This window comes from Staurois parvus, unplaced genomic scaffold, assembly GCF_062004578.1.
Source record: "Staurois parvus isolate SC_StPar_1 unplaced genomic scaffold, SC_StPar_1.0 ptg000799l, whole genome shotgun sequence".
NCBI classification, from domain to species: domain Eukaryota; kingdom Metazoa; phylum Chordata; class Amphibia; order Anura; family Ranidae; genus Staurois; species Staurois parvus.
This window is the reverse complement of record NW_028318595.1, coordinates 1,213,029-1,232,563: the sequence shown is the minus strand read 5'-3', so window position 1 is coordinate 1,232,563 and position 19,535 is coordinate 1,213,029. Positions and strand designations below refer to the sequence as shown.

General features: G+C 41.7%; 1 protein-coding gene and 1 pseudogene across 2 annotated transcripts in view; both read right to left on the bottom strand.

Moving 5' to 3' along the window:
* PDZRN3 (PDZ domain containing ring finger 3) overlaps nucleotides 1-19,535 on the bottom strand; it is a 350,680-nt gene that overhangs the window by 161,509 nt on the left and 169,636 nt on the right. The window lies entirely within an intron of this gene.
* On the bottom strand, nucleotides 12,217-12,378 carry LOC149444223 (U2 spliceosomal RNA; annotated as a pseudogene).

The following is a 19,535-nucleotide window of genomic DNA, read 5'->3' as shown; positions in this document are numbered from 1 at the left end:
TCTACATACATTATTCTGGAATAGGCAAGGAATTTTGATCCAATTGTGGGAATCGGAAAAAGTTGTTATATTAGGTGAAGGTCGGCTTTAACCAATCACCATGAAAAGGAATATGTTATTGTCCAAGAACAGGATGGGAGGTGTGGAATAACCCTGTTCTGGTTACATAATCCCACCCTTGGTGCCAAAACCTTAATATGACCTATGGGACAAAAAAAAAAAGTCATATTGCTATTGACAATACATTTATCTTACATTCATCCAGAACACACTTCCTAATATTATAAAGTAATCTATTCAGAGTATATATAGCATTTTCTGACTTTTTGGCCATTATCAGTATGGTCCATGTATGGCATGATGTCTGTGGAGCAGGGGACAAACAAGACAACATGACCACATGGGTTATAGTGAAGTGGACTAAAAGGAGCCAATCTGCCCCCCCCCCCCCCCCCCCCGTAATTCAGTATAAAACTCAGTTAAAACCTAACTGAAGGTTCAATGTACCGGAAGTGGCATCCCTGGAAGTGCCGTTTTGCCGGTCATCCACACTGGCTTGACAGAGGGGTGGAGGCCTCGAAATGTTGCCATGCAGACCAAGGTAGCATCGTGAGATCAGGAAGCATCCCGGATGTGTGGCAAAGCAGCAGAATGATCTGCCGTGGTTGTCTTGGTCAGGCAGCTTTCTGCGACTGGATGCCAGAGGAGCTCCTAGCCACACCACTCCCCACAGTGTGCAGTGTTTCATCATAGTCCATGTATTCCAATTTTGGGATTACTATTATTATTACAGGTACTTATATAGCATTGTTACACACACACACACATTATATATATATATATATATATATATATATATATATTGTACATTCACATCAGTCCCTAACCCTCAAGGGGTGTACAATTTAAAGTCCCTAACTCACATTCATACATACACATACTAGGGCCAATTTAGACTGGAGACAATTGACCTACCAGTATGTTTTTGGAGTGTGGGAGCAAACCAGAGTACCCAGAGGAAACCCACACAGGCACAGGGAGAACATGCAAACTCCAGGCAGGTGGGATCATTACAATATAGTGGGTTTTTTTTTGTTTTTATTTTAGAAAGGGTTAAGATACTCTGTACTGGCAGCACACTGGAATGCTGGACTACTGCTCCACAAAGAGCACAATATTCTGGTTACCAGGAGTCCAACATGCCCCCTTAACAGTGTTCCAATCAACAGAGAACATGAGGGTTGCTGGTTGCAGCACAGTACATGGGGAGTGTCAGATTGCTGTGCTCTGTGTTGAGCAGTGGCCTGGCTCACCAGCGCGCAGGGCATTTTAAGTCTTTCTGCAGCACGCTAGTCCATTAAAAAATAAAAACCATGGCTGCAGTCACTACCTGTTTAGTAATAATAAAGGAACCTTTAAACCAGAAGCATGTCTGATAAGATATTGTAATGAATGGTTCAGGTACCAAAATGTCCAGCCTAAGTATGATGAATTGACAGGTACATATTTTAATGTGTTTCAGGAGATGGGTGTGCTCTCTGCCAGGTCTGTTTCCTGTCATCTCTGACCTCTGCTAATTCCCAGCAACAGTCAGTCGGGTGATTAATGTGCTCGTTTGAGATGGAGATTGATTGTATGACCTGTGATAAGGCAGCCTGGCGATAAGACTGTCTGCAAACAGTGGCACTCCGAAAAACATGTTCTGTATGTTTAATAGGATAAAGAAAATTAGATCTGTAAGTACATCTGGGCATTTAAAGAAAATAGCTGACCTCCAGCCAGGCAACTAGCATTTTCAGGGATCGAGGTCAGCAATGGCAGCCTCCATATTCAACCATTTTAATTGTATAGAATTTTGTAATACGTCATTTGGTTGTTGTCGGGCCCATAAAGGGATTATTTTTTGGAGTAAAGATATAGTGTCACCTCTTGCAGTCAGATTTGGTAACCTCCCCTTCCCTATATGTTTGTTAGGTGCTCCAATTCACATAGCATACCTAAACAAATAAAAAATATATGTCTTACCTATCTAGTTGCTTCTTTGGAGCAGGTTTAGGAATCTCTTGGCAGCTTGAAATTGTTCAAAATAGCTTCAAAAATGCAATTAGTAGACAGTTTTCATTAACTTCTTTAATACACAATGTACCACTCACCCCGGTTCATATCTATGCGGCCGTGAGGGCCACGTTTTGCTTGGGCACGAGAGCCCAATTATTTGAATGGACTCACGTACCCCGTGACATGCAAAGAAGCACTTCTTTGGAAAACGCAGCCTGTTGGGGAACCTCGGTTCCCAGTACGGTTGCGTTTTCCAGTGCAGGCGGCGTGCCATTAGAAATAATGGCACCCGTCCGCGGGTCCGCAATTCTCTGTGCGGGTTGTGCGGCTGCATGGATTTTCGTGCAGATCCGCAGCAGCACCAACCGCACAGATGTGAACCTAGGGTCAAGCCTTGAGATATTTAACCTTTTGTTAGGACAGACCAGTGTTTCTCAACCCTTTTTCAGTCAAGCCACCCTTTAATATCACGCACATTCCCAAGGCACCCCATTCTAAAATGTAAAGACCTAAATTAATAGTTTTACATAATGCTGCAACATCCACATATGTAACATTGGGCACCCAGTTGATTTATTCTAACAAAGCTAATACACCTTTGTAGACTGATACTGACTAGTATTTCACCATTCCTCTTCTCCCTGATTCAGCTAACTGACCCCGGAGCTGATAGAGAGGGGAAAACAAAGATGGAGGTGCCTGATGTTCTCTTTATCAACCAATTACATCATCAGCCAATGGCTGGCCCTCACAGTGCCAAAGGTTGTAATGCTGCACTTTCTGGCTTGTTGGCAATTTTTGGCCAATTTGATGCAATTTTTAGACATTTTGCCAAGGCACCCCTAAAGAACTCAGAAGGCACCCCTGGGCACACTGGTTGAAAAAAAAATGGGACAGACAATGTACACATCTAGTTTACAAATGATGATGAGATCTGCCAGAAGGGGAAATCTAAGAAGGATTTTTAAGCACGAAAGAAGTAAGCAACAATTTTTAAATATTTTTTAAGTTATGCTCTGTGAATCAGAACATGTAATCAATGTAAAGTACTGTAGGTATTATCCCAAGTTGGCTGCCAATGTGGATACACAAATTAAAGTGTATCTAAGCCCAAAACCAAAAAATGCAAAAGATTACAGCTTACTAGTCCTTGGTGTGGTGGCTGAATTAGTTTTCTTTCTTCAAGCTTTTTTTGCCTTAATTACACCTTTTCATCCACTGAATAACAAACTTCCTATCCATGGGTGGCTACGTCACTCCTCCACTGTATCTATGGAGGGAACCATAGTTGTCACCCTAAAGTTGGCCGTACATGGCTCAGGTTTTTTTGTTTAGTCAGCAGGCTGAAGGAAAACAAACATTGAACGGATTTTCCCATCCATGCATTTCAGGTGGATGAAGGAATCCTTCCCACTGTACTATTGTACTCTGACAGTAGGACTCTACTGGGAGAACACACTGATCAGCACTGCACCGGATTGACTGCGCATGCTGACTAAGCAAAAATATGCCAACAGTCCCATTCAAGAGGAGTTGATTATTAGGTCAACTCAGAAACGGGAAGTGCCGTTGATGGGTCAAAATTTAGTCGGTCCCTGCTGAACCAGTTGAATTTCGATGCATCTATGGCCAACATATGCTGCTTTCCGGATATGGACTACAAGCATGTCTGTATCGCTATTACACAGGGGGCAGGGTAACTGGTAGATTACAGAAGATTTTTATATATTTCAGGTACTTATATACCGTTGTCAATTTACGCAGCGCTTTACATATATATTGTACATTCACATCAGTCCCTAACCTTCAAGGGGCGTACAATCTAAGGTCCCTAACTTACATTCATATATAAACATACTAGGGCCAATTTAGACAGGATCCTACCGGCATGTCTTTGGTGTGTAGGTGGAAACCGGAGTACCCGGAGGAAACATACGCAGGCACAGGGAGAACATGCAAACTCCAGGCAGGTGGTGCCATGGTTGGGATTCAAACCAACGACCCTAGTACTGCCAGGTGGCAATGCTAACCACTTAGATAGCTTAGAAGCAAGATATTCTTTGGTGCAGATCAAAAGAATTGACAAGGACACTGCATTTCTGGCAGGACCAACTTGTGTTTTCTGTATTTGCTGAAACTGTTCTTAGCGTAGAGAAGAAAACTAAGTCAGCCAGGACATCTAAGGATGGTATGCAGCAACGTATTACATTTTTGGTCTTCTTTTAAGTCATCTTTTAAGTTTTCACTGGAAAGAAACAATGGCACAACCCGTTTCACCAGTCTTTACAAATCTCCCCCATTTCTGGCACTTTCCTTAGATTCTCTCTTTTTTAAAGATGGTCATAGATGGATCAAATCTTTGCTGAGATTCGATCCATCTCTGGGCAAGCTGTACCTAAGTCGATCCATCAATCAGCTTGTGTACAACCAGCCTGCTGGATTTTTTTTGCATGCAACTATTGCCAGCTGCTATAGCTTCTATCAGTGATTATTATGTTCTACCAGCTGGGAAGGCTCTCTACTGGCCGAACACAACAGCTCCGCGGGAGGCATTCCCCCATCAACACTGACTGTGTTGATGGGGGAATTGAGCGATTTACTTTCCTGCACCCATGAAAAACAAGTAATCTATGGATTGCCTAAGTCCGAAGACTCCTGATTATTACCTATCAGGGCAGCTGTCAATAAAATGTGCCCCTCTGTCATTGGCATGCTTGGTTAAGAAAAACAAAGAATTTGAGGACCTTGTGTCAACATTTTTCCACTTAAGTGGCCGGTTTTTCCTTTGTCCACATGCTCAGTGTGATTGCTATCTTAATGAGTGTATTCTGCAGACTCAAGTAGTGATGTGCACACAGACATCTCATGTGTTGTTTTAGAGTAAACGTCAGCCTGACTGCTATGATGAGTCCGGAGAGGAGCCGATATTCCGCCATAAAATACTGCTGTTAAAGGTAATGATAAACCAGGCATATATATGCGCTGGGGCTGAGGATTTATGGGGAAAGTTAATAAGTAACAAGGAAGACTAATGAAACAGAAGCAACGTGATCAAAACTTCTTTGGTGTAAGTCATTCATTTTACTGGTCACCATACTTATCATCATTCAATCGGTCCAAGATGTGCTACAGAAGACTTTAAAATCAGCCACAAAAAAAAACCTTAAACCCAACAAAAAGTATTTTAAAAAACCTTAGTCAACAGATAATATAAGGAATTCAAATTAAAAATTCTGAGGTCATTTAAGATAGGTGTTCAGAGAGTGAAACTGCAGGAACACCGCGTTGGGAGTCATTGTGCGACTGGACCAGTCACATCATAGCCATAAATTCTTTTTTTCACACAATGGTCCCTGGTACTGCAAGTGTCAGGCAAGATCTCATACGGTTTAAATATAACCCAACACATCTCCATGCTGTTCCCACGGCCCACATGACTGGGAATTTAAACAAGGACTTAATTTAAAAGAAAAAATCTGCCCATGGCTGAAACTAATAAAATTCGGTAACTCTGTCTGCCATTTTTATTTGTCGTTTGCAGAGGGGAAACCAGCCGTGACCACATGAAAGAGCCCAGCGCTTTTATATTCTCCATTAACGAGAAAACATTTGTTTCCCGGTGGCAATTAATGTTCAAACCAAATTACCACTTAATATTATAATCAGCATTTACAGTGCAGTGAAAGTTGGAAGTCGCGTGATGCAACTTGGGAGATTAGAACATGAAGGTCGGGTGTTGAGGATTGGGGCCCTTTCACTCGGGCGTCATCAGATAAATAATGGTTCAGGTTACATCAGTTTACACATCCAACTTCAGTTCACTTCAGTTCAGGTTACATCAGTTTACAGCTGTTCTTTATTTTAGTTGTTGAATAAAATAATCATAGGTCACAAATGTAGAAACAAAAAATGGGACATGGATGTAAATAGAGCAGACATATAATAGAGTGGACGTAAATGGAGTGGGCGTAAATGGAGTGGATGTAAATGGAGCAGGCGTAAATGGAGTGGGCCTAAACAAAGCAGGCGTAAATGGATTGGGTGTAAATGGAGTGGGCCTAAACGGAGCAGGCGTAAATGGATTGGGTGTAAATGGCTTGGGTGTAAATGGAGTGGGCATAAATGGAGTGGATGTAAATGGAGCAGGCGTAAATGGAGTGAATGTAAATGGAGCAGGCATAAATGGAGTGGATGTAAATGGAGCAGGTGTAAATGGGTGAATGTAAATGGAGCAAGCGTAAATGGAGTGAATGTAAATGGAGCAGGCGTAAATGGAGTGAATGTAAATGGAGTGAATGTAAATGGAGCAGGCATAAATGGAGTGGATGTAAATGGAGCAGGCATAAATGGAGTGGATGTAAATGGAGCAGGCGTAAATGGAGTAAATGTAAATGCAGCCGGCATAAATGAAGTGGATGTAAATGGAGCAGGCGTAAATGGAGTGGATGTAAATGGAGCAGGCGTAAATGGAGTGAATGTAAATAGAGCAGGCGTAAATGGAGTGAATGTAAATGGAGCAGGCATAAATGGAGTGGATGTAAATGGAGCAGGTGTAAATGGGTGAATGTAAATGGAGCAAGCGTAAATGGAGTGAATGTAAATGGAGCAGGCGTAAATGGAGTGAATGTAAATGGAGTGAATGTAAATGGAGCAGGCATAAATGGAGTGGATGTAAATGGAGCAGGCATAAATGGAGTGGATGTAAATGGAGCAGGCGTAAATGGAGTAAATGTAAATGCAGCCGGCATAAATGAAGTGGATGTAAATGGAGCAGGCGTAAATGGAGTGGATGTAAATGGAGCAGGCGTAAATGGAGTGAATGTAAATGGAGCAGGCATAAATGGAGTGAATGTAAATGGAGCAGGAGTAAATGGAGTAAATGTAAATGGAGCAGGCGTAAATGGAGTGAATGTAAATGGAGCAGGCGTAAATGGAGTGAATGTAAACGGAGCAGGCATAAATGGAGTGAATGTAAATGGAGCAGGCATAAATGGAGTGAATGTAAATGGAGCAGGAGTAAATGGAGTAAATGTAAATAGAGCAGGCGTAAATGGAGTGAATGTAAATGAGGCAGGCGTAAATGGAGTAATTGTAAATGGAGCAGGAGTAAATGGAGTAAATTTAAATGGAGCAGGCGTAAATGGAGTGAATGTAAATGGAGCAGGCGTAAATGGGGTGAATGTAAATGGAGCAGGCATAAATGGAGTGAATGTAAATGGAGCAGGAGTAAATGTAAATGGAGCAGGCGTAAATGGAGTGAATGTAAATGGAGCAAGCGTAAATGGAGTAATTGTAAATGGAGCAGGCGTAAATGCAGTGAATGTAAATGGAGCAAGCGTAAATGGAGTAATTGTAAATGGAGCAGGCGTAAATGCAGTGAATGTAAATGGAGCAAGCGTAAATGGAGTGAATGTAAATGGAGCAGGCATAAATGGAGTGAATGTAAATGGAGCAGGCGTAAATGGGGTGAATGTAAATGGAGTGAATGTAAATGGAGCAGGCATAAATGGAGTGGATGTAAATGGAGCAGGCATAAATGGAGTGGATGTAAATGGAGCAGGCGTAAATGGAGTAAATGTAAATGGAGCCGGCATAAATGAAGTGGATTTAAATGGAGCAGGCGTAAATGGAGTGGATGTAAATGGAGCAGGCGTAAATGGAGTGAATGTAAATGGAGCAGGCGTAAATGGAGTGAATGTAAATGGAGCAGGCGTAAATGGAGTGAATGTAAATGGAGCAGGCATAAATGGAGTGAATGTAAATGGAGCAGGAGTAAATGGAGTAAATGTAAATGGAGCAGGCGTAAATGGAGTGAATGTAAACGGAGCAGGCATAAATGGAGTGAATGTAAATGGAGCAGGCATAAATGGAGTGAATGTAAATGGAGCAGGAGTAAATGGAGTAATGTAAATAGAGCAGGCGTAAATGGAGTGAATGTAAATGAGGCAGGCGTAAATGGAGTAATTGTAAATGGAGCAGGAGTAAATGGAGTAAATTTAAATGGAGCAGGCGTAAATGGGGTGAATGTAAATGGAGCAGGCATAAATGGAGTGAATGTAAATGGAGCAAGCGTAAATGGAGTAAATGTAAATGGAGCAGGCGTAAATGGAGTGAATGTAAATGGAGCAAGCGTAAATGGAGTAATTGTAAATGGAGCAGGCGTAAATGCAGTGAATGTAAATGGAGCAAGCGTAAATGGAGTAATTGTAAATGGAGTGGGTGTACACGGAGCAGATACAAATGGAGCACATGTAGCCACCAAACACCAAACGTTTTCCAGTTTTCCTTCTGGAATACAGGACAGCCAGTGAAACGAGACCGAGAGACAGGTAAGTGGCTGTTTTTTAAAAGTCCGCAGCTACAGTTTTTGTAGCTGCTGACTTTTATTTTTTGATAGTTTTAGTGGAACTCCGCTTTAAGAGAGGGCGATTGGAGGGTGATCAAAAAGCAGCATACCCGCGCATTTATGCTGCCTTCCCCCCCCAATCCCAAACCGCACATCTAAAAGAAGCCTTAGGAAGTTTCAGAAAAACAAATAGGCAGAATTAAAATAAGGGATTGAAAAGAAAAGGAGATGGCAGAAAAGTAAAGGAAAAAGAAGCAAGGGGGAGGAAAGGCTAAAATAAAAGGCAAAAAGAACAGAAACAAAAGGAAATGAAAAAGCAAAGTAAAGAAGAAAACGTCCGCACAAACTAACTTTTTGAAAAATAAAAAGTCAACGGTGAGAAATGTTTACCAAAAAAAAGGAGACACCGCTGTCATCCCTAAAATTTCCCAAGAAGCAATCACTGATCATTCATTGCTTAGATCCCTTCTTTTTTGTGTGAATTAGCTCTTATCTGCCTTTGTAAAACCTCGCTGCTTTGAAATTTTAAACCTGCGATTTTCTGGAAAATTAGAGCATGCATCTCTACGTCTCCTACTGAATTACCTAGGAGGCCTGGAAGCAGCGATCAGGAAAATACAAGCTTACGTTAAATGCATTCCCAATGTTTCCTCTAATACCTCCCCCCCCCCCCCAAATTCGTAATATTCTCCCAGGATTAGAGACAATCCAGGCAGCCCACCGCTGACTGAGTACCGGCGACCAAATAGGAAAGTATTACACCACTTTCCAATGTAAGAAATATGTTTTCAAACTGGAATACTAATCTTCAGGTCTAATTAACAAATTAGCTGGATCTATATAGATCAAGTAACAGTCAAGGGAGCCGGTGACCCTGAAAAGAGGGATTAAACCAACACAGAGCACTAATTTCAGAGCAGTTGCTTCAGATGCAAAACATTGTCAGGTGTGCCCCTGCGGGTCACCAACCACTCCTTTATTTAAGGAAGACAAGGCTCTGGGGGTTTGCGCTGGATCCTTTGATGTCCTAGAGGTTATTCATGAACACGGAGGGGGATTTCGGGGTTGAAATTTGTCCAGAGAAGCCTGTGAAATACAGGACTTTCACAAGTAGCAAGATGGATCCTCATTAATTCAAATGTGCAGAAGCTTGAGATGTTTCCTTCTCATATCAAGAAAGAGGATTTGTAAGAATTTTGTATAAAAGTTAAATTAAACACTAAAGAAATTCTATTCTAGTATGTATTATTAACTGAAAAAAGTCCCTTCTATTGCTCTCAGCCTCCTCCAAATCTTCAAAGTTTTTTGCTGTGATATGACTCCCTGTTAGAGGGTGGCTATGTTCATTCTCCGTGGTCCCACTGTATGTAGGAACGTAGCCACCCTCTCTTGCTCACACCCGAGATGCACTATGGGATTTGTAGTGGGCATAGAGCAGTGCACATACTTTTTGTTGCAAACAAATGGTTTGGGAGGAAAGGAAAGGTTCAGGAGCTCTGGCACTTTACAAGGAGGCAAAAAAGCACAGTAAGGGCTCATTCACAAGTGCAGCAAGGACTTGCCACTCTTCTGAAACGCGAGCCAAGCTCAGATCGCTTTTCAGAGGTATTTGCAGGTGGTAAGGGGTTTTGAAGGCTGAAGGTTTTTGTATCTTAAGCCATTCTATGCATTAAGGTAAAAAACCTTGTGAGTGTATCTGTCCCCCCAGCTCACCCTTATACTTATCTGAATCCAATCTAGATCCAGCAATGTGCACAAGAGCAGTGTCTCTCTCTCACCTCACTGGCTCAGAGACAGCGGTGGAAGCCAATGTCAATCACAGCCAGTGAGGAGAGAGTGGGGGGGGGGGTGAGGCCAATGGACACACAGAGCATGGCTCGGGAGCGAGATTCCACAAGTGTCCCCATAGCACAGTGGCTAACCACCTGGCAGTGCTCAGGTCATTGGTTTGAATCCCAACCACGGCACCACCTGCCTGGAGTTTGCATGTTCTCCCTGTGCCTGCGTGGGTTTCCTCCGGGTACTCCGGTTTTCTCCCACATTCCAAAGACATGCTGGTAGGTTAATTGGCTTCTCTCTAAATTGTCCCTAGTATGTGTATGTATGAATGTAAGTTAGGGACCTTAGATTGTACGCCCCTTGAGGGTTAGGGACTGATGTGAATGTACAATATAAATGTAAAGCACTGCATAAATTGACAGCGCTCTATAAGTACCTGTAATAAATAAATAGCAAACAGCTTGTTATGGGGGCGATCGGCATGCGGAACGAGCCAGGTGCGCCGACGGTGGATCCGAGAAGCGGAAGATTGAAGCTGCTCTGTGCAAAACCATTGCACAGAGTAGGTAAGTATGACATGTTTGTAAAAAATAAATACCTGAACCTTTTTATAACAATTTAACCCTCTACTTGCTGCACTACTTTGTCACAATTGCTACACTACCGCAAAGGCAGCAGAGGGGAGGTGTACATATTGCAAGCAGAAAAAAAGTTATTCACGCCGTTGCATCCACACCGCCCACCGAATGCAAAGCATTCAACTAAATGGGGGGCGTCCCACAATTGCTTGCAAAGTGTAATTTTAGTAACCACAACACTCATTTAGCAAATAAGTGATTTAACTGATGTATACATAAACCAGCTTAGTCAGCTCACTTTTAAATGTGTTAACTACAGCTGCTTAATAAAACCACGGAAAATGTGGAAATCCATTATCACAAGCATTTCCCCCACTTACACTACTTAGCTGTACATGGTTTCTGCTGATGCGGTGTCTGCGATCGGCTACTGCCGCACCTGTGCAAATGTTTAGTAGGACAGGAGATAAAATAAGATGAAGGCAATAAGTATGAGACAGGACGGACAGTGATTTTACACATGACTGCAAAGGATTTATTAATTTATTACAGGTACTTATATAGCGCCATCAATTTACGCAGCACTTTACATATATATTGTACATTCACCTCAGTCCCTAACCCTCAAGGGGTGTACAATCTAAGGTCCCTAACTTACATTCATACATACACATTTTTTTTTTCCGTAAACGTGCGAATAACAAAAAAAAACGTAATTGAATCACAAAAAAAGTGCAAGTGTAAAACACCACACGAAAAAGTGCACTTAGGGGTGTGCTGTGTCCTTCCCCCGAAGGGGATGGACCTCTACACTGATCCCCCGGGGCACGAAGCTCCTGACAGGGACAAGGTTCCCATTTGGTCCACCTAGCCAAAAGGCCTGGTGGACCCCGTTCCTTGTGGCCAGCCGAAGCCAGCCACACAGTACTTGGTCAGGGGGTTCTCCCGGAGAGAAAAACCCCCTAGGGACAGGGGAGGAAGGAACCGAAAGGCCACACATCCTCCCCCTAGACTTCAGGGCAGGCCTGAGGACCCACACCCTCCATCCTGTGAGGAAATAAAACACACACATAAGAGTGAAAGTGACAAAACGTGGGAGGTAAATAAATAAAAAATAAAAAAGTGGTTGTGCCAATTGTGCACAGACCAAGCCCTGAGGCCCGTAGCAAAAATTGTCCCGAACTTAGCCAGAAGGCCTGGTCCTGAGGGCACTGTGCAGAAAAAGTGTTTAAACACAGTGACCATGTGCCTGTTCACGCATTGGGGTCCCACACCCAAGTGCTACTAAGAGCACCCCTGAGGCGACCACTCAGGGGGCACTGGTTTGCGGACTTTCTGCCTTCCCGGCCCCTGACCAGACCGAGGTAGATCCGCTCAAATCAGGAGGTACTGGGCCCCTCTGGCTTTCCAAAGGGGAATTACTCCCGGGCCCCAACTATCTATGGGCACCACGGTTTCTGTTCCCCCCGTATTAACCATCAGGACCCCCATCATACCAGCAGGGGTACTATACAACCAGTCATCCCTGCAAAGCTAGAATGACTGTGGAGCACCCCTACTGGACACTGATATGAACAGATACTACACTTGATCTTAGCCAAAAGGCCGAGAAGCGATTCATACATACACATACTAGGGACAATTTAGGCAGGATCCAATGAACCTACCAGCATGTCTTTGGCGTGTAGGAGGAAACCGGAGTACCCAGAGGAAACCCACGCAGGCACAGGGAGAACATGCAAACTCCAAGCAGGTGGTGCTGTGGTTGGAATCCTTTAATAGGTAAAATAGATCTGTATTAAGATATTATGGAGGCTGCCATTGCTTGCTTCTTCTTCTGAAAATGCAAGTTGCCTGGCTTTCATGTTAAGCCAACGGTTTCAGAGTTTGCTAAGCCACTGACCTGAATAAGCATGCAGATCAGGGTTCTGACTTTACTGCACCTTGCTAATCTGCATATTCTTTACAGTTCTGTGACCTAACACATTGCAGCCAGGGACAGTCAGACGACTAGTATTTTCAGAAAGTACCCGGTGTAAATGACAGCTTCCATAATTATCTCAGTACAGGTTTCTTAAACATGTAGAAGAGCCATGTGTTCAGAAAGCATTTTCAGTTTCAAACACCTTTCTTAAAGCCCTTAAAGTGGAACTGTGGCTGTTTGATTATTCACATATTGGTGACAAGCAGTACATCAGCTTTAAAATAAGCCCACACTGACCTCTGTAGCTGTAGGCACAGTCGAGTAAGTCATCCTTCAAATTTACAGCAAAAACACACACTTTTTCGGTTTTTGCTTTTTTCTCCCACTGCTGACTTGGAAACCAGGATTATAACCTATGATGTAAAGACAGAGCAGGTACACGGGAAAAGGAGAGAAAGGGAGTAGAGTGCTAAGACTTGACTTGAAGGACTTCACTGCTTCTTTTGTGAACTTTGAGGATGAATTTTTCCACAGTATCTTCAGCTACAGAGGTCAATGCTGGCTAAAGTCTATTTTAAAAATACCTCTGCTCAAAATTCAATCATGATGGCATTAAAGTTTGTTATCGATATAGTTGTAAATTTTGGAGAATGTTCCTGACACTCGGGTGAACTGAGAAGCTACCTGGATAGACCTCATGGCCTACAGGAAGCTTTGTAAATGTGTGTTATGGATGTTTTTTTACAGAATCAAGACTGAAAAATTGAGCAAAATTCAGTTTAAAAATTCTGCCTTTAATTATGTCACAGTAAATTCTCCATCATGGTCAGCAGAGTGCTGAGATTGGACTTGAAGGACCTTACTGCTTCTCTTGCTTCTCTTGTGACCTTTGAGGATGAATTATTCCACAGTGTCTGCAGTCACAGAGGTCAATGCTGGCATTAAAATGAGTGACCTATTGGGCTGTAAATGCTGGGGAATGTTCATGACACTAATTTGAACTGAGGAAGCCTCCTGGATAAGAAGTAGAACATCTTCATCATTAAAGTACAAGTCCAGTTGAATATGACTAACTACTAGCTATGATATGGCCTGGATAAAAGGAACCTTCACATGTGTTCAACATAAAGGGCTCTAGAAATAGCCAATCAAGTCCCACAGGAAGCTTCGTAAATGTGTCCACGTGGATGATTTTTAGGCAATCAAGAAAAAAAAATGAAGCAAAATTCCACAAAAAGTCCATATGTGAAATCCACATTTCATACTGTATCACCCAGAACATGAGGCCTCTGGGGCCTCAGGCTTTAGAAGTTAAAATAGTAAAAAAAAAAAAAAACAGGCACATTAAGATTTATTCCAGAAAAACAGCAACTGATTCTGCTTTAACTACAGATAAATAGATGTTTTCCATGAAAAACACATCTGCTTCCAATTATGTTGTAGTAAATCCTGTGCATGGTCAGCAGACTGCTGAGACTGGACTTGGACCTTACTGCTTCTCTTGTGAACTCCAAGGTTAAATTACTCCACAGTATCTGCATCTACGGAGATCAATGCTGGCATGTTTTAAAAATACTAGACATATGCTTCAAATCCAATCATGATGGCATTAGAGTGAGTGACCCACATGGCTGTAAATGCTGGGGAACGTTCATGATTTGGAGGAAGCTACTTGGATAAATAGTAGAATTTCTTCAACATTATAGAACAAGTCCAATTGAATGTGAATATCTACTACAAGATATATCATGAACTGGATAAAAGAACCTTCGCATGTGTCCAATTTTAACAGATGGGTTCTAAAGGGCTCCAAAATAGCCAAATCGAGGCTTACAGGAAGTTCTGCATATGTGTCCATGTGGATGCATTATGGGGAATCAAAAGTGAAAAAGGAGGCAAATTTCCTTTTAAAAGTCCATATGCAAAATCCATATTTCAAACCCTATCACTCAGAATTCTGGGGCTAAAGTCTTTAGTAGGTAAAATAGTAAACGCAAACAAGCAGAATAAGATTTATTCCAAAATAACGGCAATTGATTTCTCTTTAACTACATGTAAATAGATAGTTTCCACGAACAACACATCTGCCCCCAATTATGTTGTGAATCCCAAGCACAATCAGCAGAGTGCTCAGACCGGACTTGGAAGGACCTTACTGCTTCTCTTGTGAACTTTGAGGACGATTTACTCCACAGTGTCTGTAGCTACATAGGTCAATGCTGGCATTCAAATGAGTGACCCATGCGGCTGAACTGAGGAAGCTTCCTAGAGAAGTAGTAGAAGTTTAAATCCAGCTAAATGTGACTATCTACATACAAGCTATATCATGACCTGGATTAAAAAGAACCTTCACATGTGTTCAATATTTTCAGATGAGTTCTAAAGGGCTCCAAAAATAGCCAATGGAGGCCTAGAAGAAGCTTTGTAAATGTGTCCAAGTAGATGCTTTTTTGGGAAAAAATCTTTTTAGAAGTCCATTTACAAAATCTATATTTCATAGCCATAACTCAGAACATGTATAGTAGTAAAACAGCCATATTAAGATTTATTCCAGAATAACAGGAATTGATTCTTCTTTAACTACAGATAAATAGATGTTTTTCCATGGGGAACACGTCTGCCTCTAATTATGTCATAGTAAATCCCGCACACGGTCAGCAGAGTAAGAGGCGTGCAAACACTTTTCCTTTCATGTAGGCCTCATTCCTCACCCTCAGTCCTCTTCTCTCTGCATTATTTCTCTCATGTCATCCCGGATTCATCTCCCTCTTCTTTCACTGGTTCTTTTTTCACTCACCTCTTTTCATGTTCCTAGCTATCTCTGATTTTATCTCGGCTTCTGCCTGCCCGTCTCCACTCACATTTTTCGGTCCCATAACATAATTTTACATTCCCATATTCCCAGTCATAAAAGAAGGAATTTCAGCCATGCTACGGGGTCAGGCTCCAGTTAAAGAAAGACAGTTCTTTTTATTATTTGCGCTACATTTTCATCAACAAAAAAAGGTAACTTGTATGCTAAAAAAAGAGAGGTTGTTCACCTTGAAGAAGCTTTAAAGTGAATCCCAAGTATGTTTAGAATATTTTTTTATATACATGTGTAAATGTAATATGTTTTTTTGGCAATATGATCAAGGTGCATTTAAATGTAGATAGGTATAAAAGTCCTCAATGTATTAAACATATTTGAAATAGATCAAAGTCCAATTTAGATGGGTGACATTTAGTTCGCTAAAGCAATATGCATGTAAGCAGTGGATATCATAAACAACTGCCATTTTTTTTTTCCATAAAATACCGTATTTAGCTTTTCTCATTCTTTTCTGTATCTCTGTGCTGCTGATCTCCCCCTGGTACTTTTATTTGCCCAGGACTGACTTTCTAATATTAACAACAAGGGACCATTTCTATGCAAAGTATTTTGGCATGGTTGCTGATTGTCTCCACCAGGGGCCCATTGTGACAATGCAGAAGCACACCTGGAGGACTGGTTGCCACCCCATTACAGAAAGTGACTAAACAATGACTTTCATGGCAGGATCAATAGGTATTATTTTTACAAAAGTTGCAAATTTAAAGATTTAAAGTGTTACCAAACCCACAACAGTACAATCAGTCTGTATATGCAGTAAAGCATGCTTGTTATACTCACTGTGGAACCTAAGGGGTTAATCCTCCGCATTGTGTAAAAAGGCTGTTTGATCCTGTCTTCTCTGATCCTCCCCTTTTTCTACTGTCCCCAATCCATCTGCTGATAGAACAGAGCTCTAGGAGTCACTCTGCACATGCTCAGTTTAGTGAATATTGCTAGACAGTTTTTCTCTTTCTTTGTGAGGGTGCATGTGATCGCACAGGACCAATCAGCACTATCCAGACAGAGAGTCAGGGGTTATGCAGCCTCATAATACAGTCAGAGCAGAATGAAAATTCCTACAAGATTAACCAATGCTTGGCTGGACACTGATAGAGAAGTCACAAAACTGCTCTAACTGCTGATGAGAAAAGGTATTTAGCAGTTTATATTTACTAAAATTATTGCATTTCCATGTTCTGTGTACTGTGGGAGACCAGATATAGTTAATGCAGGGTCCGGGGAGACCAGATATAGTGAATGCAGGGTCCTGGGAGATCAGATATAGTGAATGCAGGGTCCGGGGAGATCAGATATAGTGAATGCAGGGTCCGGGGAGAGCAGATATAGTGAATGCAGGGTCTTGGGTTTAGTAATACTTTAAAGATTGGAAGTCAACTTTTTACATTAATATTTCAAATGAATTATTTGAGATTTAGGTGATTGGGTTCAGGTCTACTTTAAAACTGAAAACTAAAAGTCCTCCACACTGCAAAAGTTACCTGGCTGGTTATGTCTAGGGGGACCGGGTACAGCAGTTTTACTTATCTGGTCCTCTGCCCCATGCTGCTAGACAGCCTCTTCTTTCCTATGCTCCAGTGGTCTAAGGTCCTCTGACGTCATCAAGACCAATGCAGAGCCCATAGCCTTGCATTGGGGATGCCAAGGAACAGTCCACTGCCTGTGTAGGGGAGTGCTGTCTGCTGTGAGAGTGGAGGATCAGGTAAGTAAAAGTGCTTTTCCTGTCCCCTAAACAGGAACACGCAACTATTCCTTGTAGTGCAGAAGCAGCCCCACTGCAAGGGAGGACTTTAAGTTTTCCCAGAGTATTTAAGTCTGTCTTTTGCCTATCTTAGTTTTCTGTGACCCCCTCTACAGCTGTATGCAGTCTAACAAATAGAGCTTGTTGATTGGAGGAGAGAGCACAGAGATGATTTCATCAGTGAGCTTCTGCTACTTCACCAACCAATCATGGTCTTGGTCAAGCTACATTTGAATATAGTTGAGAACACTGAATGGTTAAGACGTGATGTGATGTGTCTGACAGGCTTTGTGGTTTAGAAAACTAGTTACACAAGATTACAAATTAACAGGTAAAACAGGTTCCACATTAGCTGTATGTTCTACACCCATACCTTAATTATTTAAAAAATCTTATTTACTGTATATGTACACAGTGGGAGCCTTACTTACTTATTATCCATGCAGTCTCTGCGCTTTATTCTTACTATGTTATGTGTTCATTTTGTTTTACTGTTCTTCATCTACATTTGCCCTGCCCTGTAACTTTACCATATCTATTGTTCAGCAAGGATCAACAGATTTATATAAGAAAAACAATCATTATGGAGAAACAATATGGAGCCATCTTAAAATTATATACTTTTTCTCACTAACCATCAATGTAAGGAGCATTCTTTCACTGACTACCAATGTATGGAGCATTCTTCCCAATGGCCACCAATGTAAGGAGTATTCTTCCCGCTGACCACCAATGTAAGTAGAATTCTTCCCACTGACCACCAATGTAAGGCGCATTCTTCCCACTGACCTCCACTGTAAAGAGCATTCTTCCCACTGACCACCAATGTAAGGAGTATTCTTCCCACTGACCTCCAATGTAAAGAGCATTCTTCCCACTGACCACCAATGTAAGGAGTATTCTTTCCAATGACCTCCACTGTAAAGAGCATTCTTCCCACTGACCACCAATGTAAGGAGTATTTTTTCCAATGACCACCAATGTAAAGAGCATTCTTCCCACTGACCACCAATGTAAGGAGTATTCTTTCCAATGACCACCAATATAAGTAGAATTATTCTCACTGACCACCAATATAAGTACAATTGTTCCTATTAACCACCAATGTAAGAAACATTCTTCCCATAGAACATATAAGGAACATTCCTCCCGCTGACCACCACACTAATGTGCTATGAGCTGCATATATAGTAATGATTAGTAGGGGTTCCATGAGATCTAAAAGTTATTTAAAGGGTACCTCTGTGTTAAAAAGATTGAGAAAGGCTGCTGTAAGTATTGAGTAACTGAATAAATGGTGGAATCTGATTGTAAAGCAAACCTGAGGTTCAGAGAGGCAATAATTGCGAAGGATGAAGATAACAGTGTTAAAATGTATGGAAATGTACCTAACAGCTGCATAAGCAGATGCTTCAATACTACATTTCGGAGTCATGTGACCTACAGACGGCACTGGGTCATGGTAACCTACGGAAGTTCTTCACTGTGCCCAGGAAACCGCTGTCATGATTCCAGGTCCCATAACCCAATACTAGAATGCTACGGAACCTGTTTAGTAAAGGTGAGAGGTTTCATTAAACCACTCATCATCTTCTGATGCTAGCTTAGGATCGATTTAAAAAGTCAAAGCAGCAGCAGAATCTCTTAGAGTTAAGCGTTAAACAAAGCCTTGATTGAGAGCTCCTTTGAGAAGGTTCTGTCTATTACAGCTGAGCTAACATGTCAGTACTTAACTATTGAAGCGAATTGTTCTGCTTCACAGAATGATGGTTCCATAAGTTTGGAGAACAAGGCGCGTAAATGAAGCTTCTCAAGAGTTGAATGAAACCTGCCAAAGTGCTTGGTACAGCTATGTTCCGGAATGCCACCACTTACTGGTCACAGTGTTTGCCTTGAGTACCACTCATATCAAGTCCTCTTCAACAGAAAGACACTTACAAGCTTTATTTATACACTAAATGTGATTGCAGGCTATAAAGCCGCAGGTTTTACTAGAGTCTTGAAGGCTGATATACAGGCCACTTGTTCAATAAGGCTCCTGGGATTTGGTGGGGCCACTGTCGCTGCTCCCATTTTGTTACATTGATGCATGGGATAATGGTGATTAAAGGAGAGTCTGTAATTTAGCAATAAAAAAAGCTGTAAAAAGCCAAGTAGCCGAGGAAGATGTTGTAACATGGTTCTCCAAAACAGTATAGGTTTAGTTTATATTGGAAGACTTATTTTATTTAAATTTT